The sequence below is a fragment of the Aquarana catesbeiana genome, linkage group LG12, assembly GCF_042186555.1.
Source record: "Aquarana catesbeiana isolate 2022-GZ linkage group LG12, ASM4218655v1, whole genome shotgun sequence".
Classification (NCBI taxonomy): Eukaryota; Metazoa; Chordata; class Amphibia; order Anura; family Ranidae; genus Aquarana; species Aquarana catesbeiana.
In genome coordinates, this window is record NC_133335.1 from 95,115,358 (window position 1) to 95,132,857 (window position 17,500).

The window sequence follows — 17,500 nt, forward strand, 5'->3', positions numbered from 1 at the left end:
GAGTCTGGCGCCTTAGACCACTCGGCCATCCTGACAAGACATTTCAATATTTTTGGTTGCCTCTAGATATATCATCTACTCGTGGTACTCTGTTGATTTATTACCACTGTCAAGGAGCTGTATTAACACTCTGCACCTAGGCCCTTTTGCAAATGCACTTCATAAAGCATGACCTTGGCACCAAGTCAAACTTTTCAGATCCTTACTACCAAATCTGCTTGAGCAAAGCAAGTAGAAGAAGATGTCCCAGGTGATCTTCAAGTGTTTGGCTGATTCGCACACCACAAACAAAAATGGTGGCCCAGCGGCTGACTGCGTGGCCTAATGGATAAGGCGTCTGACTTCGGATCAGAAGATTGAGGGTTCGAGTCCCTTCGTGGTCGTTTTCTATGCTGCTTTCCAGTTCCTGTGACCTTTACTTGCAAATTCTTGCTCCTTTTAAATTAAATCGCATCTTTACCCATAACAACTTGCTTCTTGCTAAAGGCTGCTATTTTGCTGAAGCCAAGAGCCCCCAAACAGCAGTAAATCATAAAGTGGAGCTAAACCAATTGATTTAACAGTTTCAAAAAACAGTTAGAATCCTGAAATCCCGGGATTGATAACTGTCACATTTGCTTGTGTTCTCAACCAAACTGTCAAACCATCAAATGGCTGGTGTCATAACTGATCACATGTGCAGCACCATGGCCGTTGCAGTTTAAACAGAAGCAGCTTCATTGGCTGTAAAGGATAGGAGGGTTTAATTGAGCTTTAAGGCTGTCAATAGATGAGCCTCCCCAAACTCAGCAGTGCCCAAATATGCGTAAAATGGGAGAGCAACTGAGTATGTGCAGAGCAGGGTGAAACAGTGTATTACTGGATTTTCAAGTGTATGGACACCTATTTGTAATGTTTTACATAACTATACATGCAAAACAGGCCAATGTGAAGAGATCTAGCAAGACTTACTTTTCTGACTAAAGTTGCACGTGAAATAAGAGATTTTACAGCATGGCCTAGCAGAGTTTTCAGAAGAATTTGATCTTTATGAAGGATCTGCAAAGTTTTGGGATTCTTTGTTTTTGTTTTCTTGTCAGTGACATGGTAGCATGAAAACACAGTGGAAGTGGTCATTCTAGTTCAAGCTAAATGTGTAAACTTTTTGTCAGAAGTGGGATTTGAACCCACGCCTCCATTTGGAGACCAGAACACCCACACAATGTGAAGAAACATTTCTTGAGTCTGGCGCCTTAGACCACTCGGCCATCCTGACAAGACATTTCCATATTTTTGGTTGCCTCTAGATATATCATCTACTCGTGGTACTCTGTTGATTTATTACCACTGTCAAGGAGCTGTATTAACACTCTGCACCTAGGCCCTTTTGCAAATGCACTTCATAAAGCATGACCTTGGCACCAAGTCAAACTTTTCAGATCCTTACTACCAAATCTGCTTGAGCAAAGCAAGTAGAAGAAGATGTCCCAGGTGATCTTCAAGTGTTTGGCTGATTCGCACACCACAAACAAAAATGGTGGCCCAGTGGCTGACTGCGTGGCCTAATGGATAAGGCGTCTGACTTTGGATCAGAAGATTGAGGGTTCGAGTCCCTTCGTGGTCGTTTTCTATGCTGCTTTCCAGTTCCTGTGACCTTTACTTGCAAATTCTTGCTCCTTTTAAATTAAATCGCATCTTTACCCATAACAACTTGCTTCTTGCTAAAGGCTGCTATTTTGCTGAAGCCAAGAGCCCCCAAACAGCAGTAAATCATAAAGTGGAGCTAAACCAATTGATTTAACAGTTTCAAAAAACAGTTAGAATCCTGAAATCCCGGGATTGATAACTGTCACATTTGCTTGTGTTCTCAACCAAACTGTCAAACCATCAAATGGCTGGTGTCATAACTGATCACATGTGCAGCACCATGGCCGTTGCAGTTTAAACAGAAGCAGCTTCATTGGCTGTAAAGGATAGGAGGGTTTAATTGAGCTTTAAGGCTGTCAATAGATGAGCCTCCCCAAACTCAGCAGTGCCCAAATATGCGTAAAATGGGAGAGCAACTGAGTATGTGCAGAGCAGGGTGAAACAGTGTATTACTGGATTTTCAAGTGTATGGACACCTATTTGTAATGTTTTACATAACTATACATGCAAAACAGGCCAATGTGAAGAGATCTAGCAAGACTTACTTTTCTGACTAAAGTTGCACGTGAAATAAGAGATTTTACAGCATGGCCTAGCAGAGTTTTCAGAAGAATTTGATCTTTATGAAGGATCTGCAAAGTTTTGGGATTCTTTGTTTTTGTTTTCTTGTCAGTGACATGGTAGCATGAAAACACAGTGGAAGTGGTCATTCTAGTTCAAGCTAAATGTGTAAACTTTTTGTCAGAAGTGGGATTTGAACCCACGCCTCCATTTGGAGACCAGAACACCCACACAATGTGAAGAAACATTTCTTGAGTCTGGCGCCTTAGACCACTCGGCCATCCTGACAAGACATTTCAATATTTTTGGTTGCCTCTAGATATATCATCTACTCGTGGTACTCTGTTGATTTATTACCACTGTCAAGGAGCTGTATTAACACTCTGCACCTAGGCCCTTTTGCAAATGCACTTCATAAAGCATGACCTTGGCACCAAGTCAAACTTTTCAGATCCTTACTACCAAATCTGCTTGAGCAAAGCAAGTAGAAGAGGATGTCCCAGGTGATCTTCAAGTGTTTGGCTGATTCGCACACCACAAACAAAAATGGTGGCCCAGCGGCTGACTGCGTGGCCTAATGGATAAGGCGTCTGACTTCGGATCAGAAAATTGAGGGTTCGAGTCCCTTCGTGGTCGTTTTCTATGCTGCTTTCCAGTTCCTGTGACCTTTACTTGCAAATTCTTGCTCCTTTTAAATTAAATCGCATCTTTACCCATAACAACTTGCTTCTTGCTAAAGGCTGCTATTTTGCTGAAGCCAAGAGCCCCCAAACAGCAGTAAATCATAAAGTGGAGCTAAACCAATTGATTTAACAGTTTCAAAAAACAGTTAGAATCCTGAAATCCCGGGATTGATAACTGTCACATTTGCTTGTGTTCTCAACCAAACTGTCAAACCATCAAATGGCTGGTGTCATAACTGATCACATGTGCAGCACCATGGCCGTTGCAGTTTAAACAGAAGCAGCTTCATTGGCTGTAAAGGATAGGAGGGTTTAATTGAGCTTTAAGGCTGTCAATAGATGAGCCTCCCCAAACTCAGCAGTGCCCAAATATGCGTAAAATGGGAGAGCAACTGAGTATGTGCAGAGCAGGGTGAAACAGTGTATTACTGGATTTTCAAGTGTATGGACACCTATTTGTAATGTTTTACATAACTATACATGCAAAACAGGCCAATGTGAAGAGATCTAGCAAGACTTACTTTTCTGACTAAAGTTGCACGTGAAATAAGAGATTTTACAGCATGGCCTAGCAGAGTTTTCAGAAGAATTTGATCTTTATGAAGGATCTGCAAAGTTTTGGGATTCTTTGTTTTTGTTTTCTTGTCAGTGACATGGTAGCATGAAAACACAGTGGAAGTGGTCATTCTAGTTCAAGCTAAATGTGTAAACTTTTTGTCAGAAGTGGGATTTGAACCCACGCCTCCATTTGGAGACCAGAACACCCACACAATGTGAAGAAACATTTCTTGAGTCTGGCGCCTTAGACCACTCGGCCATCCTGACAAGACATTTCGATATTTTTGGTTGCCTCTAGATATATCATCTACTCGTGGTACTCTGTTGATTTATTACCACTGTCAAGGAGCTGTATTAACACTCTGCACCTAGGCCCTTTTGCAAATGCACTTCATAAAGCATGACCTTGGCACCAAGTCAAACTTTTCAGATCCTTACTACCAAATCTGCTTGAGCAAAGCAAGTAGAAGAAGATGTCCCAGGTGATCTTCAAGTGTTTGGCTGATTCGCACACCACAAACAAAAATGGTGGCCCAGTGGCTGACTGCGTGGCCTAATGGATAAGGCGTCTAACTTCGGATCAGAAGATTGAGGGTTCGAGTCCCTTCGTGGTCGTTTTCTATGCTGCTTTCCAGTTCCTGTGACCTTTACTTGCAAATTCTTGCTCCTTTTAAATTAAATCGCATCTTTACCCATAACAACTTGCTTCTTGCTAAAGGCTGCTATTTTGCTGAAGCCAAGAGCCCCCAAACAGCAGTAAATCATAAAGTGGAGCTAAACCAATTGATTTAACACTTTCAAAAAACAGTTAGAATCCTGAAATCCCGGGATTGATAACTGTCACATTTGCTTGTGTTCTCAACCAAACTGTTAAACCATCAAATGGCTGGTGTCATAACTGATCACATGTGCAGCACCATGGCCGTTGCAGTTTAAACAGAAGCAGCTTCATTGGCTGTAAAGGATAGGAGGGTTTAATTGAGCTTTAAGGCTGTCAATAGATGAGCCTCCCCAAACTCAGCAGTGCCCAAATATGCGTAAAATGGGAGAGCAACTGAGTATGTGCAGAGCAGGGTGAAACAGTGTATTACTGGATTTTCAAGTGTATGGACACCTATTTGTAATGTTTTACATAACTATACATGCAAAACAGGCCAATGTGAAGAGATCTAGCAAGACTTACTTTTCTGACTAAAGTTGCACGTGAAATAAGAGATTTTACAGCATGGCCTAGCAGAGTTTTCAGAAGAATTTGATCTTTATGAAGGATCTGCAAAGTTTTGGGATTCTTTGTTTTTGTTTTCTTGTCAGTGACATGGTAGCATGAAAACACAGTGGAAGTGGTCATTCTAGTTCAAGCTAAATGTGTAAACTTTTTGTCAGAAGTGGGATTTGAACCCACGCCTCCATTTGGAGACCAGAACACCCACACAATGTGAAGAAACATTTCTTGAGTCTGGCGCCTTAGACCACTCGGCCATCCTGACAAGACATTTCGATATTTTTGGTTGCCTCTAGATATATCATCTACTCGTGGTACTCTGTTGATTTATTACCACTGTCAAGGAGCTGTATTAACACTCTGCACCTAGGCCCTTTTGCAAATGCACTTCATAAAGCATGACCTTGGCACCAAGTCAAACTTTTCAGATCCTTACTACCAAATCTGCTTGAGCAAAGCAAGTAGAAGAAGATGTCCCAGGTGATCTTCAAGTGTTTGGCTGATTCGCACACCACAAACAAAAATGGTGGCCCAGTGGCTGACTGCGTGGCCTAATGGATAAGGCGTCTGACTTCGAATCAGAAGATTGAGGGTTCGAGTCCCTTCGTGGTCGTTTTCTATGCTGCTTTCCAGTTCCTGTGACCTTTACTTGCAAATTCTTGCTCCTTTTAAATTAAATCGCATCTTTACCCATAACAACTTGCTTCTTGCTAAAGGCTGCTATTTTGCTGAAGCCAAGAGCCCCCAAACAGCAGTAAATCATAAAGTGGAGCTAAACCAATTGATTTAACACTTTCAAAAAACAGTTAGAATCCTGAAATCCCGGGATTGATAACTGTCACATTTGCTTGTGTTCTCAACCAAACTGTCAAACCATCAAATGGCTGGTGTCATAACTGATCACATGTGCAGCACCATGGCCGTTGCAGTTTAAACAGAAGCAGCTTCATTGGCTGTAAAGGATAGGAGGGTTTAATTGAGCTTTAAGGCTGTCAATAGATGAGCCTCCCCAAACTCAGCAGTGCCCAAATATGCGTAAAATGGGAGAGCAACTGAGTATGTGCAGAGCAGGGTGAAACAGTGTATTACTGGATTTTCAAGTGTATGGACACCTATTTGTAATGTTTTACATAACTATACATGCAAAACAGGCCAATGTGAAGAGATCTAGCAAGACTTACTTTTCTGACTAAAGTTGCACGTGAAATAAGAGATTTTACAGCATGGCCTAGCAGAGTTTTCAGAAGAATTTGATCTTTATGAAGGATCTGCAAAGTTTTGGGATTCTTTGTTTTTGTTTTCTTGTCAGTGACATGGTAGCATGAAAACACAGTGGAAGTGGTCATTCTAGTTCAAGCTAAATGTGTAAACTTTTTGTCAGAAGTGGGATTTGAACCCACGCCTCCATTTGGAGACCAGAACACCCACACAATGTGAAGAAACGTTTCTTGAGTCTGGCGCCTTAGACCACTCGGCCATCCTGACAAGACATTTTGCTATTCTTGGTTGCCTCTAGATATATCATATACTCGTGGTACTCTGTTGATCTATTACCACTGTCAAGGAGCTGTATTAACACTCTGCACCTAGGCCCTTTTGCAAATGCACTTCATAAAGCATGACCTTGGCACCAAGTCAAACTTTTCAGATCCTTTCTACCAAATCTGCTTGAGCAAAGCAAGTAGAAGAAGATGTCCCAGGTGATCTTCAAGTGTTTGGCTGATTCTCACACCACAAACAAAAATGGAGGCCTGGTGGCAGACTGCGTGGCCTAATGGATAAGGCGTCTGACTTCGGATCAGAAGATTGAGGGTTCGAGTCCCTTCGTGGTCGTTTTCTCTGCTGCTTTCCAGTTCCTGTGACCTTTACTTGCAAATTCTTGCTCCTTTTAAATTAAATCGCAACTTTACCCATAACAACTTGCTTCTTGCTAAAGGCTGCTATTTTGCTGAAGCCAAGAGCCCCCAAACAGCAGTAAATCATAAAGTGGAGCTAAACCAATTGATTTAACAGTTTCAAAAAACAGTTAGAATCCTGAAATCCCGGGATTGATAACTGTCACATTTGCTTGTGTTCTCAACCAAACTGTCAAACCATCAAATGGCTGGTGTCATAACTGATCACATGTGCAGCACCATGGCCGTTGCAGTTTAAACAGAAGCAGCTTCATTGGCTGTAAAGGATAGGAGGGTTTAATTGAGCTTTAAGGCTGTCAATAGATGAGCCTCCCCAAACTCAGCAGTGCCCAAATATGCGTAAAATGGGAGAGCAACTGAGTATGTGCAGAGCAGGGTGAAACAGTGTATTACTGGATTTTCAAGTGTATGGACACTTATTTGTAATGTTTTACATAACTATACATGCAAAACAGGCCAATGTGAAGAGATCTAGCAAGACTTTCTTTTCTGACTAAAGTTGCACGTGAAATAAGAGATTTTACAGCATGGCCTAGCAGAGTTTTCAGAAGAATTTGATCTTTATGAAGGATCTGCAAAGTTTTGGGATTCTTTGTTTTTGTTTTCTTGTCAGTGACATGGTAGCATGAAAACACAGTGGAAATGGTCATTCTAGTTCAAGCTAAATGTGTAAACTTTTTGTCAGAAACAGGATTTGAACCCATGCCTCCATTTGGAGACCAGAACACCCACACAATGTGAAGAAACATTTCTTGAGTCTGGCGCCTTAGACCACTCGGCCATCCTGACAAGACCTTTTGATGCTTTCGGTTGCCTCTAGAAATATCATCTACTCTTAGTACTCTGTTGATCTATTACCACTGTCAAGGAGCTGTATTAACACTGTGAACCTAGGCCCTTTTGCAAATGCACTTCATAAAGCATGACCTTGGCACCAAGTCAAACTTTTCAGATCCTTTCTACCAAATCTGCTTGAGCAAAGCAAGTAGAAGAAGATGTCCCAGGTGATCTTCAAGTGTTTGGCTGATCCGCACACCACAAACAAAAATGGTGGCCTTGTTGTAGACTGCGTGGGCTAATGGATAAGGCGTCTGACTTCGTATCAGAAGATTGGGGGTTTGAGGCCCTTCGTCGTCGTTTTCTATGCTGCTTTCCAGTTCCTGTGACCTTTCCTTGCAAATTCTTGCTCCTTTTAAATTAAATCGCAACTTTACCCATAACAACTTGCTTCTTGCTAAAGGCTGCTATTTTGCTGAAGCCCAGAGCCCCCAAACAGCAGTAAATCATAAAGCGGAGCTAAACCAATTGAATTAACAATGTCAAAAAACAGTTAGAATCCTGAAATCCCGGGACTGATAACTGTCACATTTGCTTGTTTTCTCAACCAAACTGTCAAACCATCAAATGGCTGGTGTCATAACTGATCACATGAGCAGCACCATGGCCGTTGCAGTTTAAACAGAAGCAGCTTCATTGGCTGTAAAGGATAGGAAGGTTTAATTGAGCTTTAAGGCTGTCAATAGATTAGCCTCTCCAAACTCAGCAGTGCCCAAATATGCGTAAAATGGGAGAGCAACTGAGTATGTGCAGAGCAGGGTGAAACAGTGTATTACTGGATTTTCAAGTGTATGGACACTTATTTGTAATGTTTTACATAACTATACATGCAAAACAGGCCAATGTGAAGAGATCTAGCAAGACTTACTTTTCTGACTAAAGTTGCACGTGAAATAAGAGATTTTACAGCATGGCCTAGCAGAGTTTTCAGAAGAATTTGATCTTTGTGAAGGATCTGCAAAGTTTTGGGATTCTTTGTTTTTGTTTTCTTGTCAGTGACATGGTAGCATGAAAACACAGTGGAAGTGGTCATTCTAGTTCAAGCTAAATGTGTAAACTTTTGGTAAGAACTGGGATTTGAACCCACGCCTCCATTTGGAGACCAGAACACCCACACAATGTGAAAAAACATTTCTTGAGTCTGGCGCCTTAGACCACTCGGCCATCCTGACAAGACATTTTGATATTCTTGGTTGCCTCTAGATATATCATCTACTCGTGGTACTCTGTTGATCTATTACCACTGTCAAGGAGCTGTATTAACACTCTGCACCTAGGCCCTTTTGCAAATGCACTTCATAAAGCATGACCTTGGCACCAAGTCAAACTTTTCAGATCCTTTCTACCAAATCTGCTTGAGCAAAGCAAGTAGAAGAAGATGTCCCAGGTGATCTTCAAGTGTTTGGCTGATTCGCACACCACAAACAAAAATGGTGGCCCGATGGCAGACTGCGTGGCCTAATGGATAAGGTGTCTGACTTCGGATTAGAAGATTGAGGGTTCGAGTCCCTTCGTGGTCGTTTTCTATGCTGCTTTCCAGTTCCTGTGACCTTTACTTGCAAATTCTTGCTCCTTTTAAATTAAATCGCTACTTTACCCATAACAACTTGCTTCTTGCTAAAGGCTGCTATTTTGCTGAAGCCCAGAGACCCCAAACAGCAGTAAATCATAAAGTGGAGCTAAACCAATTGATTTAACAGTTTCAAAAAACAGTTAGAATCCTGAAATCCCGGGATTGATAACTGTCACATTTGCTTGTGTTCTCAACCAAACTGTCAAACCATCAAATGGCTGGTGTCATAACTGATCACATGTGCAGTACCATGGCCGTTGCAGTTTAAACAGAAGCAGCTTCATTGGCTGTAAAGGATAGGAGGGTTTAATTGAGCTTTAAGGCTGTCAATAGATGAGCCCCCCCAAACTCAGCAGTGCCCAAATATGCGTAAAATGGGAGAGCAACTGAGTATGTGCAGAGCAGGGTGAAACAGTGTATTACTGGATTTTCAAGTGTATGGACACCTATTTGTAATGTTTTACATAACTATACATGCAAAACAGGCCAATGTGAAGAGATCTAGCAAGACTTACTTTTCTGACTAAAGTTGCACATGAAATAAGAGATTTTACAGCATGGCCTAGCAGAGTTTTCAGAAGAATTTGATCTTTATGAAGGATCTGCAAAGTTTTGGGATTCTTTGTTTTTGTTTTCTTGTCAGTGACATGGTAGCATGAAAACACAGTGGAAGTGGTCATTCTAGTTCAAGCTAAATGTGTAAACTTTTTGTCAGAAGTGAGATTTGAACCCACGCCTCCATTTGGAGACCAGAACACCCACACAATGTGAAGAAACATTTCTTCTTGAGTCTGGCGCCTTAGACCACTCGGCCATCCTGACAAGACGTTTTGTTGTTTTCGGTTGCCTCTAGAAATATCATCTACTCTTAGTACTCCGTTGATCTATTACCACTGTCAAGGAGCTGTATTAACACTCTGCACCTAGGCCCTTTTGCAAATGCACTTCATAAAGCATGACCTTGGCACCAAGTCAAACTTTTCAGATCCTTTCTACCAAATCTGCTTGAGCAAAGCAAGTAGAAGAAGATGTCCCAGGTGATCTTCAAGTGTTTGGCTGATCCGCACACCACAAACAAAAATGGTGACCCTGTTGTAGACTGCGTGGCCTAATGGATAGGGCGTCTGACTTCGGATCAGAAGATTGGGGGTTTGAGTCCCTTCGTGGTTGTTTTCTATGCTGCTTTCCAGTTCCTGTGACCTTTACTTGCAAATTCTTGCTCCTTTTAAATTAAATCGCAACTTTACCCATAACAACTTGCTTCTTGCTAAAGGCTGCTATTTTGCTGAAGCCCAGAGCCCCCAAACAGCAGTAAATCATAAAGTGGAGCTAAACCAATTGATTTAACAGTTTCAAAAAACAGTTAGAATCCTGAAATCCCGGGATTGATAACTGTCACATTTGCTTGTGTTCTCAACCAAACTGTCAAACCATCAAATGGCTGGTGTCATAACTGATCACATGTGCAGCACCATGGCCGTTGCAGTTTAAACAGAAGCAGCTTCATTGGCTGTAAAGGATAGGAGGGTTTAATTGAGCTTTAAGGCTGTCAATAGATGAGCCTCCCCAAACTCAGCAGTGCCCAAATATGCGTAAAATGGGAGAGCAACTGAGTATGTGCAGAGCAGGGTGAAACAGTGTATTACTGGATTTTCAAGTGTATGGACACTTATTTGTAACGTTTTACATAACTATACATGCAAAACAGGCCAATGTGAAGAGATCTAGCAAGACTTACTTTTCTGACTAAAGTTGCACGTGAAATAAGAGATTTTACAGCATGGCCTAGCAGAGTTTTCAGAAGAATTTGATCTTTATGAAGGATCTGCAAAGTTTTGGGATTCTTTGTTTTTGTTTTCTTGTCAGTGACATGGTAAAATGAAAACACAATGGAAGTGGTCATTCTAGTTCAAGCTAAATGTGTAAACTTTTTGTCAGAACTGGGATTTGAACCCATGCCTCCATTTGGAGACCAGAACACCCACACAATGTGAAGAAACATTTCTTGAGTCTGGCGCCTTAGACCACTCGGCCATCCTGACAAGACATTTCGATATTTTTGGTTGCCTCTAGATATATCATCTACTCGTGGTACTCTGTTGATTTATTACCACTGTCAAGGAGCTGTATTAACACTCTGCACCTAGGCCCTTTTGCAAATGCACTTGATAAAGCATGACCTTGGCACCAAGTCAAACTTTTCAGATCCTTACTACCAAATCTGCTTGAGCAAAGCAAGTAGAAGAAGATGTCCCAGGTGATCTTCAAGTGTTTGGCTGATTCGCACACCACAAACAAAAATGGTGGCCCAGTGGCTGACTGCGTGGCCTAATGGATAAGGCGTCTGACTTTGGATCAGAAGAATGAGGGTTCGAGTCCCTTCGTGGTCGTTTTCTATGCTGCTTTCCAGTTCCTGTGACCTTTACTTGCAAATTCTTGCTCCTTTTAAATTAAATCGCATCTTTACCCATAACAACTTGCTTCTTGCTAAAGGCTGCTATTTTGCTGAAGCCAAGAGCCCCCAAACAGCAGTAAATCATAAAGTGGAGCTAAACCAATTGATTTAACAGTTTCAAAAAACAGTTAGAATCCTGAAATCCCGGGATTGATAACTGTCACATTTGCTTGTGTTCTCAACCAAACTGTCAAACCATCAAATGGCTGGTGTCATAACTGATCACATGTGCAGCACCATGGCCGTTGTAGTTTAAACAGAAGCAGCTTCATTGGCTGTAAAGGATAGGAGGGTTTAATTGAGCTTTAAGGCTGTCAATAGATGAGCCTCCCCAAACTCAGCAGTGCCCAAATATGCGTAAAATGGGAGAGCAACTGAGTATGTGCAGAGCAGGGTGAAACAGTGTATTACTGGATTTTCAAGTGTATGGACACCTATTTGTAATGTTTTACATAACTATACATGCAAAACAGGCCAATGTGAAGAGATCTAGCAAGACTTACTTTTCTGACTAAAGTTGCACGTGAAATAAGAGATTTTACAGCATGGCCTAGCAGAGTTTTCAGAAGAATTTGATCTTTATGAAGGATCTGCAAAGTTTTGGGATTCTTTGTTTTTGTTTTCTTGTCAGTGACATGGTAGCATGAAAACACAGTGGAAGTGGTCATTCTAGTTCAAGCTAAATGTGTAAACTTTTTGTCAGAAGTGGGATTTGAACCCATGCCTCCATTTGGAGACCAGAACACCCACACAATGTGAAGAAACATTTCTTGAGTCTGGCGCCTTAGACCACTCGGCCATCCTGACAAGACATTTCCATATTTTTGGTTGCCTCTAGATATATCATCTACTCGTGGTACTCTGTTGATTTATTACCACTGTCAAGGAGCTGTATTAACACTCTGCACCTAGGCCCTTTTGCAAATGCACTTCATAAAGCATGACCTTGGCACCAAGTCAAACTTTTCAGATCCTTACTACCAAATCTGCTTGAGCAAAGCAAGTAGAAGAAGATGTCCCAGGTGATCTTCAAGTGTTTGGCTGATTCGCACACCACAAACAAAAATGGTGGCCCAGTGGCTGACTGCGTGGCTTAATGGATAAGGCGTCTGACTTCGGATCAGAAGATTGAGGGTTTGAGTCCCTTCGTGGTCGTTTTCTATGCTGCTTTCCAGTTCCTGTGACCTTTACTTGCAAATTCTTGCTCCTTTTAAATTAAATCGCATCTTTACCCATAACAACTTGCTTCTTGCTAAAGGCTGCTATTTTGCTGAAGCCAAGAGCCCCCAAACAGCAGTAAATCATAAAGTGGAGCTAAACCAATTGATTTAACAGTTTCAAAAAACAGTTAGAATCCTGAAATCCCGGGATTGATAACTGTCACATTTGCTTGTGTTCTCAACCAAACTGTCAAACCATCAAATGGCTGGTGTCATAACTGATCACATGTGCAGCACCATGGCCGTTGCAGTTTAAACAGAAGCAGCTTCATTGGCTGTAAAGGATAGGAGGGTTTAATTGAGCTTTAAGGCTGTCAATAGATGAGCCTCCCCAAACTCAGCAGTGCCCAAATATGCGTAAAATGGGAGAGCAACTGAGTATGTGCAGAGCAGGGTGAAACAGTGTATTACTGGATTTTCAAGTGTATGGACACCTATTTGTAATGTTTTACATAACTATACATGCAAAACAGGCCAATGTGAAGAGATCTAGCAAGACTTACTTTTCTGACTAAAGTTGCACGTGAAATAAGAGATTTTACAGCATGGCCTAGCAGAGTTTTCAGAAGAATTTGATCTTTATGAAGGATCTGCAAAGTTTTGGGATTCTTTGTTTTTGTTTTCTTGTCAGTGACATGGTAGCATGAAAACACAGTGGAAGTGGTCATTCTAGTTCAAGCTAAATGTGTAAACTTTTTGTCAGAAGTGGGATTTGAACCCACGCCTCCATTTGGAGACCAGAACACCCACACAATGTGAAGAAACATTTCTTGAGTCTGGCGCCTTAGACCACTCGGCCATCCTGACAAGACATTTCGATATTTTTGGTTGCCTCTAGATATATCATCTACTCGTGGTACTCTGTTGATTTATTACCACTGTCAAGGAGCTGTATTAACACTCTGCACCTAGGCCCTTTTGCAAATGCACTTCATAAAGCATGACCTTGGCACTAAGTCAAACTTTTCAGATCCTTACTACCAAATCTGCTTGAGCAAAGCAAGTAGAAGAAGATGTCCCAGGTGATCTTCAAGTGTTTGGCTGATTCGCACACCACAAACAAAAGTGGTGGCCCAGTGGCTGTATGCGTGGCCTAATGGATAAGGCGTCTGACTTCGGATCAGAAGATTGAGGGTTCGAGTCCCTTCGTGGTCTTTTTCTATGCTGCTTTACAGTTCCTGTGACCTTTACTTGCAAATTCTTGCTCCTTTTAAATTAAATCGCATCTTTACCCATAACAACTTGCTTCTTGCTAAGGGCTGCTATTTTGCTGAAGCCAAGAGCCCCCAAACAGCAGTAAATCATAAAGTGGAGCTAAACCAATTGATTTAACAGTTTCAAAAAACAGTTAGAATCCTGAAATCCCGGGATTGATAACTGTCATATTTGCTTGTGTTCTCAACCAAACTGTCAAACCATCAAATGGCTGGTGTCATAACTGATCACATGTGCAGCACCATGGCCGTTGCAGTTTAAACAGAAGCAGCTTCATTGGCTGTAAAGGATAGGAGGGTTTAATTGAGCTTTAAGGCTGTCAATAGATGAGCCTCCCCAAACTCAGCAGTGCCCAAATATGCGTAAAATGGGAGAGCAACTGAGTATGTGCAGAGCAGGGTGAAACAGTGTATTACTGGATTTTCAAGTGTATGGACACCTATTTGTAATGTTTTACATAACTATACATGCAAAACAGGCCAATGTGAAGAGATCTAGCAAGACTTACTTTTCTGACTAAAGTTGCACGTGAAATAAGAGATTTTACAGCATGGCCTAGCAGAGTTTTCAGAAGAATTTGATCTTTATGAAGGATCTGCAAAGTTTTGGGATTCTTTGTTTTTGTTTTCTTGTCAGTGACATGTTAGCATGAAAACACAGTGGAAGTGGTAATTCTAGTTCAAGCTAAATGTGTAAACTTTTTGTCAGAAGTGGGATTTGAACCCTTGCCTCCATTTGGAGACCAGAACACCCACACAATGTGAAGAAACATTTCTTGAGTCTGGCGCCTTAGACCACTCGGCCATCCTGACAAGACATTTTGATATTTTTGGTTGCCTCTAGATATATCATCTACTCGTGGTACTCTGTTGATTTATTACCACTGTCAAGGAGCTGTATTAACACTCTGCACCTAGGCCCTTTTGCAAATGCACTTCATAAAGCATGACCTTGGCACCAAGTCAAACTTTTCAGATCCTTACTACCAAATCTGCTTGAGCAAAGCAAGTAGAAGAAGATGTCCCAGGTGATCTTCAAGTGTTTGGCTGATTCGCACACCACAAACAAAAATGGTGGCCCAGTGGCTGACTGCGTGGCCTAATGGATAAGGCGTCTGACTTCGGATCAGAAGATTGAGGGTTTGAGTCCCTTCGTGGTCGTTTTCTATGCTGCTTTCCAGTTCCTGTGACCTTTACTTGCAAATTCTTGCTCCTTTTAAATTAAATCGCATCTTTACCCATAACAACTTGCTTCTTGCTAAAGGCTGCTATTTTGCTGAAGCCAAGAGCCCCCAAACAGCAGTAAATCATAAAGTGGAGCTAAACCAATTGATTTAACAGTTTCAAAAAACAGTTAGAATCCTGAAATCCCGGGATTGATAACTGTCACATTTGCTTGTGTTCTCAACCAAACTGTCAAACCATCAAATGGCTGGTGTCATAACTGATCACATGTGCAGCACCATGGCCGTTGCAGTTTAAACAGAAGCAGCTTCATTGGCTGTAAAGGATAGGAGGGTTTAATTGAGCTTTAAGGCTGTCAATAGATGAGCCTCCCCAAACTCAGCAGTGCCCAAATATGCGTAAAATGGGAGAGCAACTGAGTATGTGCAGAGCAGGGTGAAACAGTGTATTACTGGATTTTCAAGTGTATGGACACCTATTTGTAATGTTTTACATAACTATACATGCAAAACAGGCCAATGTGAAGAGATCTAGCAAGACTTACTTTTCTGACTAAAGTTGCACGTGAAATAAGAGATTTTACAGCATGGCCTAGCAGAGTTTTCAGAAGAATTTGATCTTTATGAAGGATCTGCAAAGTTTTGGGATTCTTTGTTTTTGTTTTCTTGTCAGTGACATGGTAGCATGAAAACACAGTGGAAGTGGTCATTCTAGTTCAAGCTAAATGTGTAAACTTTTTGTCAGAAGTGGGATTTGAACCCACGCCTCCATTTGGAGACCAGAACACCCACACAATGTGAAGAAACATTTCTTGAGTCTGGCGCCTTAGACCACTCGGCCATCCTGACAAGACATTTCGATATTTTTGGTTGCCTCTAGATATATCATCTACTCGTGGTACTCTGTTGATTTATTACCACTGTCAAGGAGCTGTATTAACACTCTGCACCTAGGCCCTTTTGCAAATGCACTTCATAAAGCATGACCTTGGCACTAAGTCAAACTTTTCAGATCCTTACTACCAAATCTGCTTGAGCAAAGCAAGTAGAAGAAGATGTCCCAGGTGATCTTCAAGTGTTTGGCTGATTCGCACACCACAAACAAAAGTGGTGGCCCAGTGGCTGTATGCGTGGCCTAATGGATAAGGCGTCTGACTTCGGATCAGAAGATTGAGGGTTCGAGTCCCTTCGTGGTCTTTTTCTATGCTGCTTTACAGTTCCTGTGACCTTTACTTGCAAATTCTTGCTCCTTTTAAATTAAATCGCATCTTTACCCATAACAACTTGCTTCTTGCTAAGGGCTGCTATTTTGCTGAAGCCAAGAGCCCCCAAACAGCAGTAAATCATAAAGTGGAGCTAAACCAATTGATTTAACAGTTTCAAAAAACAGTTAGAATCCTGAAATCCCGGGATTGATAACTGTCATATTTGCTTGTGTTCTCAACCAAACTGTCAAACCATCAAATGGCTGGTGTCATAACTGATCACATGTGCAGCACCATGGCCGTTGCAGTTTAAACAGAAGCAGCTTCATTGGCTGTAAAGGATAGGAGGGTTTAATTGAGCTTTAAGGCTGTCAATAGATGAGCCTCCCCAAACTCAGCAGTGCCCAAATATGCGTAAAATGGGAGAGCAACTGAGTATGTGCAGAGCAGGGTGAAACAGTGTATTACTGGATTTTCAAGTGTATGGACACCTATTTGTAATGTTTTACATAACTATACATGCAAAACAGGCCAATGTGAAGAGATCTAGCAAGACTTACTTTTCTGACTAAAGTTGCACGTGAAATAAGAGATTTTACAGCATGGCCTAGCAGAGTTTTCAGAAGAATTTGATCTTTATGAAGGATCTGCAAAGTTTTGGGATTCTTTGTTTTTGTTTTCTTGTCAGTGACATGTTAGCATGAAAACACAGTGGAAGTGGTAATTCTAGTTCAAGCTAAATGTGTAAACTTTTTGTCAGAAGTGGGATTTGAACCCTTGCCTCCATTTGGAGACCAGAACACCCACACAATGTGAAGAAACATTTCTTGAGTCTGGCGCCTTAGACCACTCGGCCATCCTGACAAGACATTTTGATATTTTTGGTTGCCTCTAGATATATCATCTACTCGTGGTACTCTGTTGATTTATTACCACTGTCAAGGAGCTGTATTAACACTCTGCACCTAGGCCCTTTTGCAAATGCACTTCATAAAGCATGACCTTGGCACCAAGTCAAACTTTTCAGATCCTTACTACCAAATCTGCTTGAGCAAAGCAAGTAGAAGAAGATGTCCCAGGTGATCTTCAAGTGTTTGGCTGATTCGCACACCACAAACAAAAATGGTGGCCCAGTGGCTGACTGCGTGGCCTAATGGATAAGGCGTCTGACTTCGGATCAGAAGATTGAGGGTTTGAGTCCCTTCGTGGTCGTTTTCTATGCTGCTTTCCAGTTCCTGTGACCTTT

The 17,500-nt window shown here is 41.6% G+C and overlaps 28 non-coding genes across 28 annotated transcripts in view; 14 read left to right on the plus strand and 14 right to left on the minus strand.

The window, feature by feature from the left end:
• TRNAL-CAA (transfer RNA leucine (anticodon CAA)) overlaps positions 1-35 on the minus strand; it is a 110-nt gene extending 75 nt beyond the window's left edge. Inside the window, exon 1 of the tRNA in view lies at positions 1-35. This exon is cut by the window's left edge and continues 3 nt beyond it. This is a non-coding gene — a tRNA (tRNA-Leu).
• A 275-nt stretch (positions 36-310) lies between these two features.
• Positions 311-383, plus strand: TRNAR-UCG (transfer RNA arginine (anticodon UCG)). Its single transcript has one exon. It is a non-coding gene; the product is annotated as a tRNA-Arg (tRNA).
• Positions 384-1,145: 762 nt separating this feature from the next.
• On the minus strand, positions 1,146-1,255 carry TRNAL-CAA (transfer RNA leucine (anticodon CAA)). Its single transcript has 2 exons — positions 1,218-1,255; positions 1,146-1,191 (listed from the first exon to the last, which is right to left on the minus strand). It is a non-coding gene; the product is annotated as a tRNA-Leu (tRNA).
• Positions 1,256-1,530: 275 nt separating this feature from the next.
• Positions 1,531-1,603, plus strand: TRNAQ-UUG (transfer RNA glutamine (anticodon UUG)). Its single transcript has one exon. It is a non-coding gene; the product is annotated as a tRNA-Gln (tRNA).
• Positions 1,604-2,365: 762 nt separating this feature from the next.
• TRNAL-CAA (transfer RNA leucine (anticodon CAA)) lies at positions 2,366-2,475 on the minus strand. The gene is made up of 2 exons: positions 2,438-2,475; positions 2,366-2,411 (listed from the first exon to the last, which is right to left on the minus strand). It is a non-coding gene; the product is annotated as a tRNA-Leu (tRNA).
• A 275-nt stretch (positions 2,476-2,750) lies between these two features.
• TRNAR-UCG (transfer RNA arginine (anticodon UCG)) lies at positions 2,751-2,823 on the plus strand. Its single transcript has one exon. It is a non-coding gene; the product is annotated as a tRNA-Arg (tRNA).
• Positions 2,824-3,585: 762 nt separating this feature from the next.
• Positions 3,586-3,695, minus strand: TRNAL-CAA (transfer RNA leucine (anticodon CAA)). The gene is made up of 2 exons: positions 3,658-3,695; positions 3,586-3,631 (listed from the first exon to the last, which is right to left on the minus strand). It is a non-coding gene; the product is annotated as a tRNA-Leu (tRNA).
• Positions 3,696-3,970: 275 nt separating this feature from the next.
• TRNAR-UCG (transfer RNA arginine (anticodon UCG)) lies at positions 3,971-4,043 on the plus strand. Its single transcript has one exon. It is a non-coding gene; the product is annotated as a tRNA-Arg (tRNA).
• Positions 4,044-4,805: 762 nt separating this feature from the next.
• On the minus strand, positions 4,806-4,915 carry TRNAL-CAA (transfer RNA leucine (anticodon CAA)). Its single transcript has 2 exons — positions 4,878-4,915; positions 4,806-4,851 (listed from the first exon to the last, which is right to left on the minus strand). It is a non-coding gene; the product is annotated as a tRNA-Leu (tRNA).
• Positions 4,916-5,190: 275 nt separating this feature from the next.
• Positions 5,191-5,263, plus strand: TRNAR-UCG (transfer RNA arginine (anticodon UCG)). The gene has a single exon. It is a non-coding gene; the product is annotated as a tRNA-Arg (tRNA).
• A 762-nt stretch (positions 5,264-6,025) lies between these two features.
• TRNAL-CAA (transfer RNA leucine (anticodon CAA)) lies at positions 6,026-6,135 on the minus strand. Its single transcript has 2 exons — positions 6,098-6,135; positions 6,026-6,071 (listed from the first exon to the last, which is right to left on the minus strand). It is a non-coding gene; the product is annotated as a tRNA-Leu (tRNA).
• A 275-nt stretch (positions 6,136-6,410) lies between these two features.
• TRNAR-UCG (transfer RNA arginine (anticodon UCG)) lies at positions 6,411-6,483 on the plus strand. Its single transcript has one exon. It is a non-coding gene; the product is annotated as a tRNA-Arg (tRNA).
• Positions 6,484-7,245: 762 nt separating this feature from the next.
• On the minus strand, positions 7,246-7,355 carry TRNAL-CAA (transfer RNA leucine (anticodon CAA)). The gene is made up of 2 exons: positions 7,318-7,355; positions 7,246-7,291 (listed from the first exon to the last, which is right to left on the minus strand). It is a non-coding gene; the product is annotated as a tRNA-Leu (tRNA).
• Positions 7,356-8,850: 1,495 nt separating this feature from the next.
• Positions 8,851-8,923, plus strand: TRNAR-UCG (transfer RNA arginine (anticodon UCG)). The gene has a single exon. It is a non-coding gene; the product is annotated as a tRNA-Arg (tRNA).
• Positions 8,924-9,685: 762 nt separating this feature from the next.
• TRNAL-CAA (transfer RNA leucine (anticodon CAA)) lies at positions 9,686-9,798 on the minus strand. The gene is made up of 2 exons: positions 9,761-9,798; positions 9,686-9,731 (listed from the first exon to the last, which is right to left on the minus strand). It is a non-coding gene; the product is annotated as a tRNA-Leu (tRNA).
• Positions 9,799-10,073: 275 nt separating this feature from the next.
• On the plus strand, positions 10,074-10,146 carry TRNAR-UCG (transfer RNA arginine (anticodon UCG)). The gene has a single exon. It is a non-coding gene; the product is annotated as a tRNA-Arg (tRNA).
• Positions 10,147-10,908: 762 nt separating this feature from the next.
• On the minus strand, positions 10,909-11,018 carry TRNAL-CAA (transfer RNA leucine (anticodon CAA)). Its single transcript has 2 exons — positions 10,981-11,018; positions 10,909-10,954 (listed from the first exon to the last, which is right to left on the minus strand). It is a non-coding gene; the product is annotated as a tRNA-Leu (tRNA).
• A 275-nt stretch (positions 11,019-11,293) lies between these two features.
• Positions 11,294-11,366, plus strand: TRNAQ-UUG (transfer RNA glutamine (anticodon UUG)). The gene has a single exon. It is a non-coding gene; the product is annotated as a tRNA-Gln (tRNA).
• A 762-nt stretch (positions 11,367-12,128) lies between these two features.
• Positions 12,129-12,238, minus strand: TRNAL-CAA (transfer RNA leucine (anticodon CAA)). The gene is made up of 2 exons: positions 12,201-12,238; positions 12,129-12,174 (listed from the first exon to the last, which is right to left on the minus strand). It is a non-coding gene; the product is annotated as a tRNA-Leu (tRNA).
• A 275-nt stretch (positions 12,239-12,513) lies between these two features.
• On the plus strand, positions 12,514-12,586 carry TRNAR-UCG (transfer RNA arginine (anticodon UCG)). The gene has a single exon. It is a non-coding gene; the product is annotated as a tRNA-Arg (tRNA).
• Positions 12,587-13,348: 762 nt separating this feature from the next.
• Positions 13,349-13,458, minus strand: TRNAL-CAA (transfer RNA leucine (anticodon CAA)). The gene is made up of 2 exons: positions 13,421-13,458; positions 13,349-13,394 (listed from the first exon to the last, which is right to left on the minus strand). It is a non-coding gene; the product is annotated as a tRNA-Leu (tRNA).
• A 271-nt stretch (positions 13,459-13,729) lies between these two features.
• On the plus strand, positions 13,730-13,806 carry TRNAR-UCG (transfer RNA arginine (anticodon UCG)). The gene has a single exon. It is a non-coding gene; the product is annotated as a tRNA-Arg (tRNA).
• A 762-nt stretch (positions 13,807-14,568) lies between these two features.
• TRNAL-CAA (transfer RNA leucine (anticodon CAA)) lies at positions 14,569-14,678 on the minus strand. Its single transcript has 2 exons — positions 14,641-14,678; positions 14,569-14,614 (listed from the first exon to the last, which is right to left on the minus strand). It is a non-coding gene; the product is annotated as a tRNA-Leu (tRNA).
• A 275-nt stretch (positions 14,679-14,953) lies between these two features.
• On the plus strand, positions 14,954-15,026 carry TRNAR-UCG (transfer RNA arginine (anticodon UCG)). The gene has a single exon. It is a non-coding gene; the product is annotated as a tRNA-Arg (tRNA).
• Positions 15,027-15,788: 762 nt separating this feature from the next.
• Positions 15,789-15,898, minus strand: TRNAL-CAA (transfer RNA leucine (anticodon CAA)). The gene is made up of 2 exons: positions 15,861-15,898; positions 15,789-15,834 (listed from the first exon to the last, which is right to left on the minus strand). It is a non-coding gene; the product is annotated as a tRNA-Leu (tRNA).
• A 271-nt stretch (positions 15,899-16,169) lies between these two features.
• TRNAR-UCG (transfer RNA arginine (anticodon UCG)) lies at positions 16,170-16,246 on the plus strand. The gene has a single exon. It is a non-coding gene; the product is annotated as a tRNA-Arg (tRNA).
• A 762-nt stretch (positions 16,247-17,008) lies between these two features.
• Positions 17,009-17,118, minus strand: TRNAL-CAA (transfer RNA leucine (anticodon CAA)). Its single transcript has 2 exons — positions 17,081-17,118; positions 17,009-17,054 (listed from the first exon to the last, which is right to left on the minus strand). It is a non-coding gene; the product is annotated as a tRNA-Leu (tRNA).
• A 275-nt stretch (positions 17,119-17,393) lies between these two features.
• On the plus strand, positions 17,394-17,466 carry TRNAR-UCG (transfer RNA arginine (anticodon UCG)). Its single transcript has one exon. It is a non-coding gene; the product is annotated as a tRNA-Arg (tRNA).
• Positions 17,467-17,500: the final 34 nt, after the last annotated feature.